Below are 13,501 nucleotides of genomic sequence, written 5' to 3' on the forward strand. Positions count from 1 at the left end.
TGCATTATGCCCCACCCCCAAAATTTATATTATAAAGTCCTAACACCTAGCACTTCAGAATATGACCTTATTTGGAAATAGGGCCACCATAGATATATTTAGTTAAGATGAGGTCATTAGAGGGAGCCCTAATCCAGCATGACTGGTGTTCTTATAAAAGGGGGACACATGTAGAAGACCACATGAATTTTGAAGATCTCCATCTACAAGCCAAGGAGGAAGGCCTAGAATACATCCTTCCCACACAACCCTTAGGAAAAAAAATCCCTGTAAACATCTTGATTTCTGACTTCTAGAAGTGTGAGGCAATAAACTTTTGGTATTTTCATCCGTTTTATAATATTTTATTAAGGCAGTCCTAGAAAACTAATATATATGACATTATGTCAATGGAAATTAAAAAAAAAAATCTAGTATCTGTCTAGTTAAATGGGAAGCACACAAAATGTTTTCACTAATTTCCTAAAAACATTTTGAAAGTCAAATGCTTTGAAATAACCATACTTTAGTGAAAACATTAAATTATTTAATTGCTTTGCTTGAAAATGTTTCAGAAAGTATATTATTATATATGCATAGTGCTACATAAATGTTAATTAAATTTAATGTATTAAACATTATCAAAATTTCTCTTTAAGAATAGTCATTGAAGTGAATAAAATGCCATATGTATTTTAATAAAAAATCTTAACTTCTTTCTTTGATTGCCTAACCCAAGAATCTGATTTGAATTTGGAAGATAATAAAATTTAGTTCTTAGATTCCAGATCCCAAAATACAAAAACTTATATTCATAGTTTTGAATTAAAATCACACCTTTTTTCCCATTAATTCTCAATATCAAAAAATGATGACTTAGAATAGAGCCTCCTTATTATAAATACTAGAAAGTACAATTGAAGACCCACTGCACAATAAATGTTATATGCAAAATTTTGCATTCTTTTGTTATTTACTTACATGTTTTTCTCTTCAACAAAACTATAAGACCCTTAACGGTATTAACGTGCAGCATAGTGTCTGCAGCACAGTTAGGATTTAACACGTGATAAAGAGGAAATGGGAAAGTCTGTAGGATATATGGAAAGGAAAAAGAACAAAACTGAGGAGGAAAGCCATGCACATTCTAAGAGGCTATCTTTACATTTCTACTTAATTTTTCCCCTGTGTCATTAAGGATTATATTATCCAGTTTTTAGTAATATTCATGGTGATCTACTGTAATGCAAAATACCATGTCATATTTCTTCTTGGAAATGTGGGAAGATGTTATCATAATTGCAGCTAGTTGACTTCTCTGGGGGTACATCCATTTTGTGACTCTATGTACCAGATATAGGAGAGAAAGAAAGAGACAGAAATAAAGACATAGATAGAAACACACACAGAGAAAGAGAGAAACAAAGAAGGGAAGAGCAAAAAAATAAATAAAAAGAGAGAGATACTCTACAAATTATATTTAGATACTACACAAAGAATATTTTATTATTCTTTTTCGATTCAAGGTCAAATTCTATGCAACTTTTATTAGTGAAATCCCTCCACTTTTGCATGCATGGTTCAGGGAACATGGGGCCATAGAGCAAGTTTAAACAAAGTTGCACCCTTCCAAAAATAACTCAAAATGTTGTTTGTTCACTACCTACTAAGATGAAATTTTAAATTACATAGTCTGTAACAATAGTGTCTTTTTTTAAATTATTGATGTAAAACTAAAAATAGGCTATTAAAGTTACTAAAATATTTTCAAAAAACCAGGAAAGTACTGAATCAATGTGAAAAAAATATAGTGTTAATTACCTAATTCATCTTTTTTATCTAAAATATAGTTTATCTGATAAGAAATACAAGGCTTTTGTGCTTGCAAAAATTAATGATGAAGAAAAATTTACTTTATACAAAATCCATTTAAAATAGTATCAACCAGTTGCTTTTGACTAGCTAGAAAATAAAGTCTAAGATTAGGAGTACAATTTCTGTAATTTACTGACTTATATTTCAATCTTGATTCAATATTGATTTTAACAATAACCAAATACATAATGCTAGCCAAGTAGTTTAATGCCCGTAAGTGTCAGCTTTGGAGAAAAAACACTACCTATCTCTTACAGAGTTATTTTAAATATTAAATGAGATAATGTCTATAATGTCCTTAGCATAGTGGCTAAAAGTACCATAAAAGAATTAGCCATTACAATTATTTAGAAGTAACCAGTCCTCAACTTCTGCCTATAATGACTTGAACAAACACTAGCATAGTTTCTAGCAACTCGCAGCTGCATTCCTAGGATGACCCTAGACCCTTTCAAAGTGCCTGCCTGAGAACTCTCAAGCCTGTCAAAAGAATTTACTGTTTCCTTCAGTCAACACATAAAAATAGCACCTCTGTCTCCCAGTCTTTGTGGAAGGGTAGGTGCCTAACTTCTATAAGCATCAGCAAACCCAATAGGTTTCACGTTGACCAACCTTTTCTTCCCACTTTTTATAATTTTTCACTTTTCTGACTCTAATGAGTCCCCACTCACTCCTCTTCCTCCTCCCTCATTCTTATTGAAAACACCCAGTCACTTCTTTTCAAATTAAAATTGAGTTAATTTCATGCCAAACAAATTGTTTCTATTGCAATTGTTGTTACTCGTTAAAATCTGTCCTTACCACTTTAACTAGTGTCCAGCTTTGTTAATGATTGACACCTTATGTGCTTCCACCATGGTCAGCCATTACCTGACAAACATAACCAGTGAGCTTCAGAAGCATCCTAGCCTCAGATATAAGCTTACATACTCAGCCAAAAGCTGGAAGCCCTCCCTATCAGCTCAGAGTACTCTCACCCCCAACATCCTTTGGTATTTTCCATGTCTTCGCTTACCAAAGGATATCAGACAGTGGCACCCTTTCTCCATGCCGTATGCTTCTCTAACTTTGCAGCAATCCAAGGCAATCATCCTTGCTTTTAAAAGCCCAGCTCTTTTATCCAATACCTTCATGGAGGTGAGCATACCAAATGAGTAATGTCTGCCAATCTGTAATATTTTTTTCCAGATTACCTCAGCAAGTCTACTTGTTACCAGCAAGTAGCATCTCTCATTTTAAAAGTGTTAACAGCTATCCTGTTCCATAACTAAACATGAAAAAGTACAAAGTACTTTGTACAAAGTACAATGACAGTGTTATACTGTCATTGAAGTAGGTATGGGATACTACTGGAGCTCTGAGGAGGGTAACACATTTGAATTACTGTAATAAGCTCTAGAGAAGAAAAAAGGAAGAAAAAGAAAAAAGGGATAAATAAAAGTTCATTTCTAAAGTGGAGTTGAGGGATCAGCCTTGGTGTAACTGTGAGCAGCAGGATGACAGCTTTCAACCCTGAGAATCTGAAAATCATTCATCTTGACAAGGGTAATGGCTTTAAACTTAGGTTTGGGTTCAAATTTAGTATTTATCATTTACTATATATAAAATTGAGGACATTTTTATCTCCTCTAAACTTTGTTCGTTATCTAAAATAGTGGAATAATCCTGTATATCTTATTATGAATATTTAATTCATCTTTAATGAAAAACAATGAAGGTCATGACATAGGCTTCCCTTTGTGTTCTCTGAAATAAACCAGAAAAGACCAAATAGGCAATATAGGGTAATGGCTAACAACTTTGACCCTGGAGTCAGGTTTTCTGAGCTTGATTCCTTCATCTCCCAGGTCCAAAATTGACTTGAGCGATTTGCTCAATCTCTCATTTATAAAATGAAGATATTTGTAATTTCTAGCTCACAAGGTGGAGATTAAATGTGTTAATGCATGTGAGGATTTAAATGTAGTTTGGGATGTTCTAAATATTCATTTTTAGGATATACACCTGTGTTGGAAAATCTGATTGAGGAATTAATGAAATGTAGCTCATAAGATCCTTATTTTATTACATAACCCTCTATTACTGTCCTAAAGACAGAAACAGGAGTTTGCAGGGTTTTGCCCTAAAGGAATGTATGGACTCAATGGTTCACTTATTAGAGGCTGCTATCATGGGAGAGCTCTCAAATCTCCAGTAGGGACATTTTTCAGAAAGGCTTCCCAGTATCTCAAAATCTGTGAGCTTCCCTGTGTCTTGAAAGACAAGGCAAGGCAAATATGGTCCACAGGATGGGAGCCGGAGACAATGAGTGCACTTTGCCCAGAGATGTGCCCTGGTGATTATAAACAGCCTGTTTATTAGAGATGGGTTTCCTGCTCTCTCCTGTTTGTCTACCTTTAAGTCCACCATTACTAATCAAAGAAATATAGAGTCACTATACCTCTTTTGTTATACCTTTGTTAATTGACAACTACCTCTTAGAATTTAGAAGTTAGCCCCTGAAAGACTTTGTACCTGTTTGTTCACCTAGAAAGATTAGAAGCCCCTTGAGAGGACTTTTGACTCCAACCTACTACCTGTATCCCCTAGCAACTGCATTTCCTGGTATGCAAATATGTTACCTTGACAACTGATACTTGATGTCTGTGATTATAAAAACCAGTATGAATCTAACCACATTGCTGGCATTCATGGGAATGAATACACTAGTCTCCTGAGTACTCCGATATGTTATATCTGATCTTTTTATATATATAAAAATATAAACTATACCTTAGTCTCTGTGTATTCTTTTATTCTCTCTATTGCCTATCAATTTCCTTATCCTCTTTGGCGACCCCTATCTTAGGGACTTGGCTCCGTGGAGAAAAGCAGCTGATTTCCTTGCATGCCTGCCTCAAATACTCTCCCCCGATGCACCTGCCTCTATCATTGCTTCTTTTCAGGAGTAGAAAGTCTACGCACTTCAGTTGGTACTGGCATCTCCTGTCCTGATTATTACACAATTAACCACAATCTTCTTTTCGGTATATTGCATTCTAGCTATTTACTGTATTTTTCCTTAGTCATTTACATGAGCTGGAATCCCTCTAACTTTATATGATCAAGAAAAAAGTCCTCCTTCAAAGTCAATTTCCTACCCAGATGCCACCTGGTATTATTGTCTTCACAACCCAACATCCTTAAAGATTTTCTTTACTGTTCTCTCATTCTTCACCTCATTCCAACCTGTCTAGTGATCCCTCTACTTGGAGAGCCCTTGATTACATGTCCAGTGAATATTTTCCAGTAATTATCTTGCCTGATATTTCAGAATCATTTCACATCAACATTATCCCCCACTTCTAAATATAATAATAATAATATTAAAAATAACAATTGTGATAGAAATGACAGCATATTTCTTTAGCAGATGTCACACTTTTCTGGCATCATTCTTATCCCTCTAATTCTCCCTTCTCAATCACTTGGATCATCCATTTTTTGGTAGTTAGCAAGGGATTCCAAGTCTCCTAGGGATGAAAGTTTGTGCCTTGCCTTGGTGCAATTGCACCACCTGGGAAGAAGGACAAGGCTGGGCCCTAGGACCCCATCTTGGTCATACCCCATTTTAATCCTGCCCTGAGCTACTGCCATACCTGGGGGAGGAGGGAATACTCAATTAACCTTCCAATCATAACTTAGCTCTCCAGCTTCAAAAGAATGCAGAGGACTTTCTAGCCCATGGGCCAAGCAGCATTAGGTACAATAGAGTCCAGAAAGTGACCTAGAACTCACATGTGTAGTAAGACTCAAGTCATGCAACTCCCAACTGTCCAATCCAAGTAGTTCCATGGTGACATTTGAACCCCAGAAGATCCCAATCTGGGCACTATAAAACAAGATGTAGACCATAACCAGACCCTTTTTGCCTTCCTTTAGCTTTCTCTTTGCTGCGACAGGGGGTCTGGTCATCATCTGTGGCATATGTATCACACTGTATAAACCTGTATCTTGCTCTTGCTCTATAATCTTATCTTTCTTTCCTCAATAAATCTCATTTTCATGCTTACCTTACTTTGAGGGGTCTGGTCATTCTTAGACTGTGAGCATGTCAAGAACTGAAATTTCAGACTGAAACCTGACACATTTTCTTCTATCTAGTCTTTGTTATATTTCTTTGTGCTTTTTCCTAAGTCATATATTCCTTCGTACCCAAACTTCTTCAATTAAGCATTCACACCAGACCCATGGCTTCTGCTGTTAGGTGTATATGCTCTGACACTAAATATGTAGATGTGTGTCTACATCTCAACCCTCACTTTTGAATTCTAGCCCCATATAACCAGCTACCTATTTGTGTGTCACTATGTCCAAAAGTAAATTTACAGTGTCTTCCTCCATTAGTTCCCATCTTCTAAATACAACACAGCAATGCCCATCTAGTTGTAGATGAAAACCTGAGAAATCTTCAAGACATCCTCCTTTCTTTCCTCCTCAATATCAGTGAGGTCTGATACTCTATCAGTTTTGCCTCCTAAATAACTCTAAAACTTTCCATATCTTAGCATCTTCTCTGCCAATATCCTAATCCAAGCTATCATCACCTATTTCTTGAATCAATGCAACAATCTCATTAGTGATTCCACTGCCTTTTTGTCCTTCAAATGCTTTCTCCACAGAAAAGGAAAGTCAATTATTTATTATTGTTAATCTGAATGTAGCTTTCTTATTTGTAATTTTTCAATGGCTTCCTCACTTTTAATATGTACAAGGGCCAACATTATCTGGTTTCTACTTCACTCTCCAGCTTTACTTTCTAACATTCTCCCATTATTTCTTTTCACATTGACTTTCCTTTATTTTCTCTAATGAGCAATACTATTCCTTGCCTTATACACTGTTTTCCCTTTGCCCAAATCATTTTGTCTTCTTCTTCTTTTTTTTTTGGTAGCAAACCACTCATCTTTTAGCTTTCAATGAAAAAAATTTAAAAAAAAAATGTTCTCAGAGAAATACTGAAGACATTTATCTAGATTAAATTAGATCTTTCATTCATAGCACACTGCATTTATCCTTTATAACAATTATCATATTATTTTTAATAATTGGTTCTCCCACAAGACTGAATTTTGATGAAAGCAAAATGATATCTGTTTTATTCACCATTAAATTTTCTAATTTTTACAGGCCTATAAATCATAAATTCTAGCAAAACTTATTATGTTTTTCTCCTAGTTTTAGAAAATATCACTCTGGGCAAAGTATAATCTCATATTTAAAGAAGCAAACAAACAAAATAAAACACAACAGACAAAAACCAATTAAACACTTGACTTTTAATTACTATTAATTGAAATACCTAAAACATTTTTTAGAGTAAGAATTCCCTTATTGGGTTTAGTCTTCTTCCTCAATTTCAAAAATTCGATTGACTGAGTATTCTTTGGACATGGACCCTGCATTACTCTATTAATTAGAGGGCTTTCAGTAGAAAAGGTACCTATAGTCAATAATAGAGTAATATATTCAAGGGATTTCTATAATAATATCTAACATATGAAAGAAAAGATTTGACTCCTTTTATATTTTAATAAGATTCCCTAGTGTTAAAAGTCCCTCAATAGTTATTCCCCTCAAGCTCTCCCACAGTGAAATCCCATTAGACTTTAATTTGCTTTATTTGCAAAACAATGGTACAAATCTCTCCTTAAATAGGTTAGGGACACATACATATCAAAAGAACAAGGGCAATCCCAGCAGGTCCCAGAATCTCAGAGGTTCAGTTTCAGGTCACTAGAGCCATTCCAGCTGTCTGTGCAAGCATTGAGATGACACAATTAGCAATATCAAATTGTTGTGGACAGGGACAAACAGGATTCAGGGTCCCTCGCTAAGGCAATAACTCTGGGCTTACTCCTCATTCTTCATTATTTTAAAATAAATCAAACCAAAACCTCAAGGGCAGAAAAGAGAAGGAGGCAAGAAAAACAGGTTGGTGTAGAAAATGTGAAGTAGGAAGACAGAAGGGAAGGGAAAGAAGGGAAGGGAAGGGAAGGGAAGGGAAGGGAAGGGAAGGGAAGGGAAGGGAAGGGAAGGGAAGGGAAGGGAAGGGAAGGGAAGGGAAGGGAAGGGGAGGGGAGGGGAGGGGAGGGGAGGGGAGGGGAGGGGAGGGGAGGGGAGGAGAGGGGAGGGGAGGGGAGGGGAGGGGAGGGGAGGGGAGGGGAGGGGAGGGGAGGGAAGATGGTACCATCTATACAGCCTATAAATCCACCAATTTATTTTCTATTTGTATTATTCCTCCAGAAGGCTGTGTGTTCAATTTTTTCTTGTCCTGTTTATAATCTTTGTTTTATACAGTTTTAAAATGTGCATTAATTCTCTGATTTAGCAATTTTTTTGGATTTACTTTATATCTGGAGAGAGACAGATAAACAGAGAGAGAAAGAAGAGAGAGTTATTTGAAAAAATAATCAGCAACCCAGTGGATTTAACAGTTCCTAAAGGGGGAAACAGTCATTGAGGAAGATTTCAGAAATACAAAAATGATCATTTTGGCCTTGTAATCTTAGCACCCTGGGAGGCCGAGGCGGGTGGATCCTTTGAGCTCAGGAGTTCTGAGACCAGCCTGAGCAAGAGCCAGACTCCATTTCTATTAAAAAAAAATAGAAAGAAATTGGCTGGACAACTAAAAATATAGAGAAAAAATTAACCGGGCATGGTGGTGTATGCCTGTATTCCCAGCTACTCGGAAGGCTGAGTCAGGAGGATTGCTTGAGCCCAGGAGTTTGAGGTTGCCATGAGCTAGGCTGATGCCATGGCACTCTAGCCTGGACAACAGAGTGAGACTCTATCTCAAAAAACAAAAACATAAACAAATAAAACCAAAAATGACCTTTTTTGATGACTTTAAGTAAGTTCGTATACACACTCTCCTTGGATATTGCTTATAGTCACATATAATTCAGGGTAGAAATTATAGAATTGTCTTTTCCACCTGGGTTTGGGGAAAAGATATAAATTTTCCTAAAATCTGCATTGTAATTTACATTCTTTTAACCTGAAAAAGTAAATTACTTTTTATATCAGGGCTCAGCCACTCTTACATTGGATCCATACACTCAAGTGTATTAAAAATTGAGTTGACTAACTATAGCAGCAGTTCCCAACCTTTTCAACACCAAGCACTGGCTTCATGGAAGACAATTTTTCCGCAGACCAGGGAAAGAGGATGTTTCAGGATGATTCAAGCACATTACATTTATTGTACAGTCAAACCTCTCTGCTAATGGTAATCTATATTTGCAGCCGCTCTCCAACTCTAGCATGGCTGCCTCAGCTCCACCTCAGATCATCAGGCATTAGATTCTCAGGAGGAGCGGGCAACCTAGATCCCTCCCATACTCAGTTACAGTGGTGTTTGCTCCTATGAGAATCTAATGCCCCTGGTGATCTGGCAGGAGGTGGAGCTTATGTGGTGATGCCAGAGATGGCTGTAAGTACAGGTAAAGCTTTGCTGTCTTGCCAGCTGCTCACTTCCTTCTATGTAGCCTGGTTCGTAATTGCCAGGTGATTGATTGGAAGACCGCAGAACCATAGCACACATTCCTTGATGGGACCGTCCGTGATTCGTGTGTGCATCTATAATGTGCAAGCAGGGGTGGGGGCAGAGGATGGGGTATTTCCAAACAATTCATAAAATGAATACTACGATTTCTTCGAAGACTCATGCTGGCCACAAAAATCAAAAGAATATAAGGATATAACTAAACAGATATTCTTGCCCCTTTAAGGTGATTTTATTATACTTTCTAATTTCCTGACTGCTTTGAGATTACTGCAATGTATGAAGAATATATATTTATTTACTTATATATAATATATATATATATATATATGGGGTATATATGTGTGTGTGTATATCCTATAAATAATTCCTTAAATTTCCCACTGTCAAGAGAATCCATTGTTTAAGTCAGTAATCTTAGAGAACTAAGTATTTTACAGGAAAGTCCACTATTATCTCTTCAGTGGCCTTAATGGATTGATTCTTGCAGAGGAAAGCCTATATTCATTCTGGAGAAACTACTGCTATTATTAAAATAAAATGTTAGTTTCAATTTATTGGTAAGAAGGTAGTATAAACGTGTTACTAGAGTCCTGGAATTTCTTACCTCAGCTTTCCTTATTTTTGCTGAAAACCAGTGAGTTGCATAGGATCAACTGTTCCCATTTAGATTATTTGCTCTTGTGAGCCCACCCTGACCTGATCCTGTGGGCCATCAATACAAATATTGAAGGCTCCTTTTCTACATTCATTCCTTTATATGAAACTCGTTTGGGTTCAAAATTGTGACCTTAGACCTTGAGACTTTCCACTTGTGAGTAACTGGAGATTAATTCTTGATTGCTCAGACAAAAGCAGATTTGTGATTTCTTTTTTTAAAATAAAAGCCAGAGTTAATTTGCATTAGTGAGAGTTGTCCTAAAGAACAGTGGATGTCTTTCCAATGCAATTGAAAAGCTGCTCTGTAAATGTCCCCTTGCCCACACATGTCTTAGCATGGCCCATACCTTTTGCACATTATAATTTGTTGTGATTTTGAAGTTATACCCTGTATCTACACTATCTATGTTCAGTCCCTCTGGGGCTAGAAACTGATTTTCACTTCACCAAATAAGAGGAGCATTTTGACCTTACAGTTGTTGCATCTTTTATAATTATCAGGGGACAATTTTCCTTTATTACCAAAGTATTACAGCATAGCTACTCAGCCTCCTGACATAATTTCCAAGGCTTACTGAATTTCAGGGATCCATTATTTCCTCCCTGGGAATTGTAATGGCACTAGCTCCTGAAATCCTTGTGTTCTCATTGCATTTTGAACTTCCATCAGCATACAATCAGGCTGTGCATAATGATGTTTTGGTCAATGGTGGATCACGTATATGGAAGGTGAGTCTGCAAGATTATAATACTGTATTTTTACTGTACCTTTTCCATATTTAGATACATACACACACTTACTATTGTGCTACAATTGCCTGCAGTATTCAGTACAGTTACTTAATGTTGTACAGGTTGAAATCTAGGAGCAATAATCTATCATATAGAATAGGTATACAGTAGGCTATATCATTTAGTACTATGTAAGTACACTTTATGATGTCCTCACAATGATGAAATTGCCTAGCAAGGCATTTTGCAGAATCTGTCTCTGTCATTAAGTGACACATGACTGTATTATTCTTTCTTTTTATGTATCTATTTGTGTATCTATCTATCAAAACTGGCTAGGTTTTCTTACATATGAAACAAATTTCATTTATAGTGAGATACAGATATTCTCCTGTGATCACAGTCCACTTGAATAACCATAATCTCCTCAGATAGTTTCATGTAGTTATCTCTACTAGGCAATAATTATTATAGGTTGGTCCTTAAAATTTAGCCAGCTTCAGCCAATGGATTTAGTACTAAGACTAGTTCTGGATTTTGATGCTACCTCTTCCCACCATAACTGCCATCAAACATTTGTAACACTCCCATGAAACAAGTGACACATCTTTCACTACTTACACTTCATTTCCATATGGCAAAATCTTTAGTAGACATACACCAAAGATAATGATCCTAATATTAGCAGTTGTTATCACATGAAGGTTAAAAATGGCATTAGATGTAATGAGGCCAAGCAAAAATGCAGCTGTAGTCTCTTTTACTAATTTATATATTAGCTAATGCTCCTCTCTCCATGGCTGATCAGTATTGAAAATTATCTGAAGATAGTACATTGTGTAACCAAGGTCCACCTCATTTTCCCTTTGAGAAAGATGCACTTTTTTCAAGTTGGATTCAGTTATTTATTTTTAATTCCTTAAATATATGTTTGATTATTTTTTAATCTCCTTGTGATTTCTAGCTAATGTGCATTAGCAAAAGACATTCCAAACCCTTATTTAATGAATGCTATGTCTTGAAAGTGTTCTTATCACTAGATATGATTGCTGATGGAAACGTTCATGTTTTCTGCCCACCTTCAGCGTGACATAACTTTGAACTGACATCTTTCCTTCAATGATATGAAGTAGAACTCATTTTTAACTCAAGACAGTAAAGAACATTGGCTGGGACCCCACATATGAGAGTCTCTTTAGTTGCATAGACATGGTAACTTTTTAGGTTCACTGTACTCATTTATAAACCTCTATGCATTATTAGACTTTTATTTAGCAGTACAACACCAATAAAGAGCTGTAGAAGAAGATATATTACCTTATTTCTTTTAAACTGCAATTAATCTACCCACATCTAACACTTTTTGAAGGTTGCTTGTATTAGCTTTGTTCTGGTAAAAAAAAAAAAATAGTTATTCCCAAATCTTCAATGGCTTACACTGCACTTGACATTGAGCCGTACAGAAATATGGTCATGTTTCACTCATGTTGCAAGGTCAGCACCTGCAGCTTTATCCTTGAGGCTCTGCTTGAGAGAGCTTATCTAGTCCTGGCATAAACAAACAGCTTCTTTTGCAAACATGCCATTCTGATGGCAAAGGAAAATAGCTCTTGAAACTTAAATGACATCATTTACTTATAGTTATATCCTATTGGCCAAATTCAGTTGCAAGGCCAAAACCAATGTGAATTTGTCGAGGAAGTATATTCCTTCTGTAGGGAATAGGTACACAGCAAGTGACATGGCAATGGCAGAGGACATAAAATTCTTTTATAGGAAGTTAATAATTGGGGACAATAGTAAATCTACAGCAGTGACTTCTGTTATTTTCTTTTTCTCTGAGGCCCATAAGTGTTCTATCTGTTGGACAACTGACTACCCAAATATGTATTTCAATACTCACTTTATATCTTATCCAGTGTTATAATCATAGGCACAAGTGATTGGTACTACTGCAGATTTCTTGACTGCTAAACATCTTGAACTACCGGCAATATCTTAATAACACTTTAAAAAAAAATTAGTGCTCCAACACCAATGTAATTAACTCAATTGATGACAGTCTTTCCCTCCTCATCTATAAGATAGTTTCTACAAATTGGATATTCTTGCTGCTTCTAGCCATAAATTTTAAGAAGACTGAAACTAATAAAGACCCTGTACTCATTAAGACATTCCAAGGAATCTAATTATTGGTCATCACCTGCTGTACCAGTCAACTACTATAAGCATGAGAAATAGCATCCCAGAGACATTTTAATCTCGAGTCTATCTGCTTTTCAGGTGTTTAGAAATGATTTAACCTTTTGTCTGACTTTGTTTTTATTTCCAAAGTCACTTATTTCCTAGAAGTAAGTCTCATTTTTTTCCTAATTGACTTATTGGCTTATTCAGCTAATGTCTGCATTCACTGTGGTAGTGCTATAATTTATTTAGCTTACAGGCTACAATGAAACTGAAGTAAGTCTAAAATTTTAGAATCTTTATATTCAGATAGCATGGTTTATTTGTTCTTTAAAAATCCCTATTTATTTTCCCTATTCTACTCAGAATGTTGCAGACCATTTCCATAGTAAGATCACCTGGTGATTTTCATGGCTTTGCACAACTGACAGTCTTGGTCACTTAGTCTCCCAGTGTTGTTCTGACCTCACCTGGCCGTGTCAATTGGCTTTGGAGTCTTTAAGGTCTATAACCTACCACCAACGT

Source organism: Microcebus murinus, chromosome 13, assembly GCF_040939455.1.
Source record: "Microcebus murinus isolate Inina chromosome 13, M.murinus_Inina_mat1.0, whole genome shotgun sequence".
Classification (NCBI taxonomy): Eukaryota; Metazoa; Chordata; class Mammalia; order Primates; family Cheirogaleidae; genus Microcebus; species Microcebus murinus.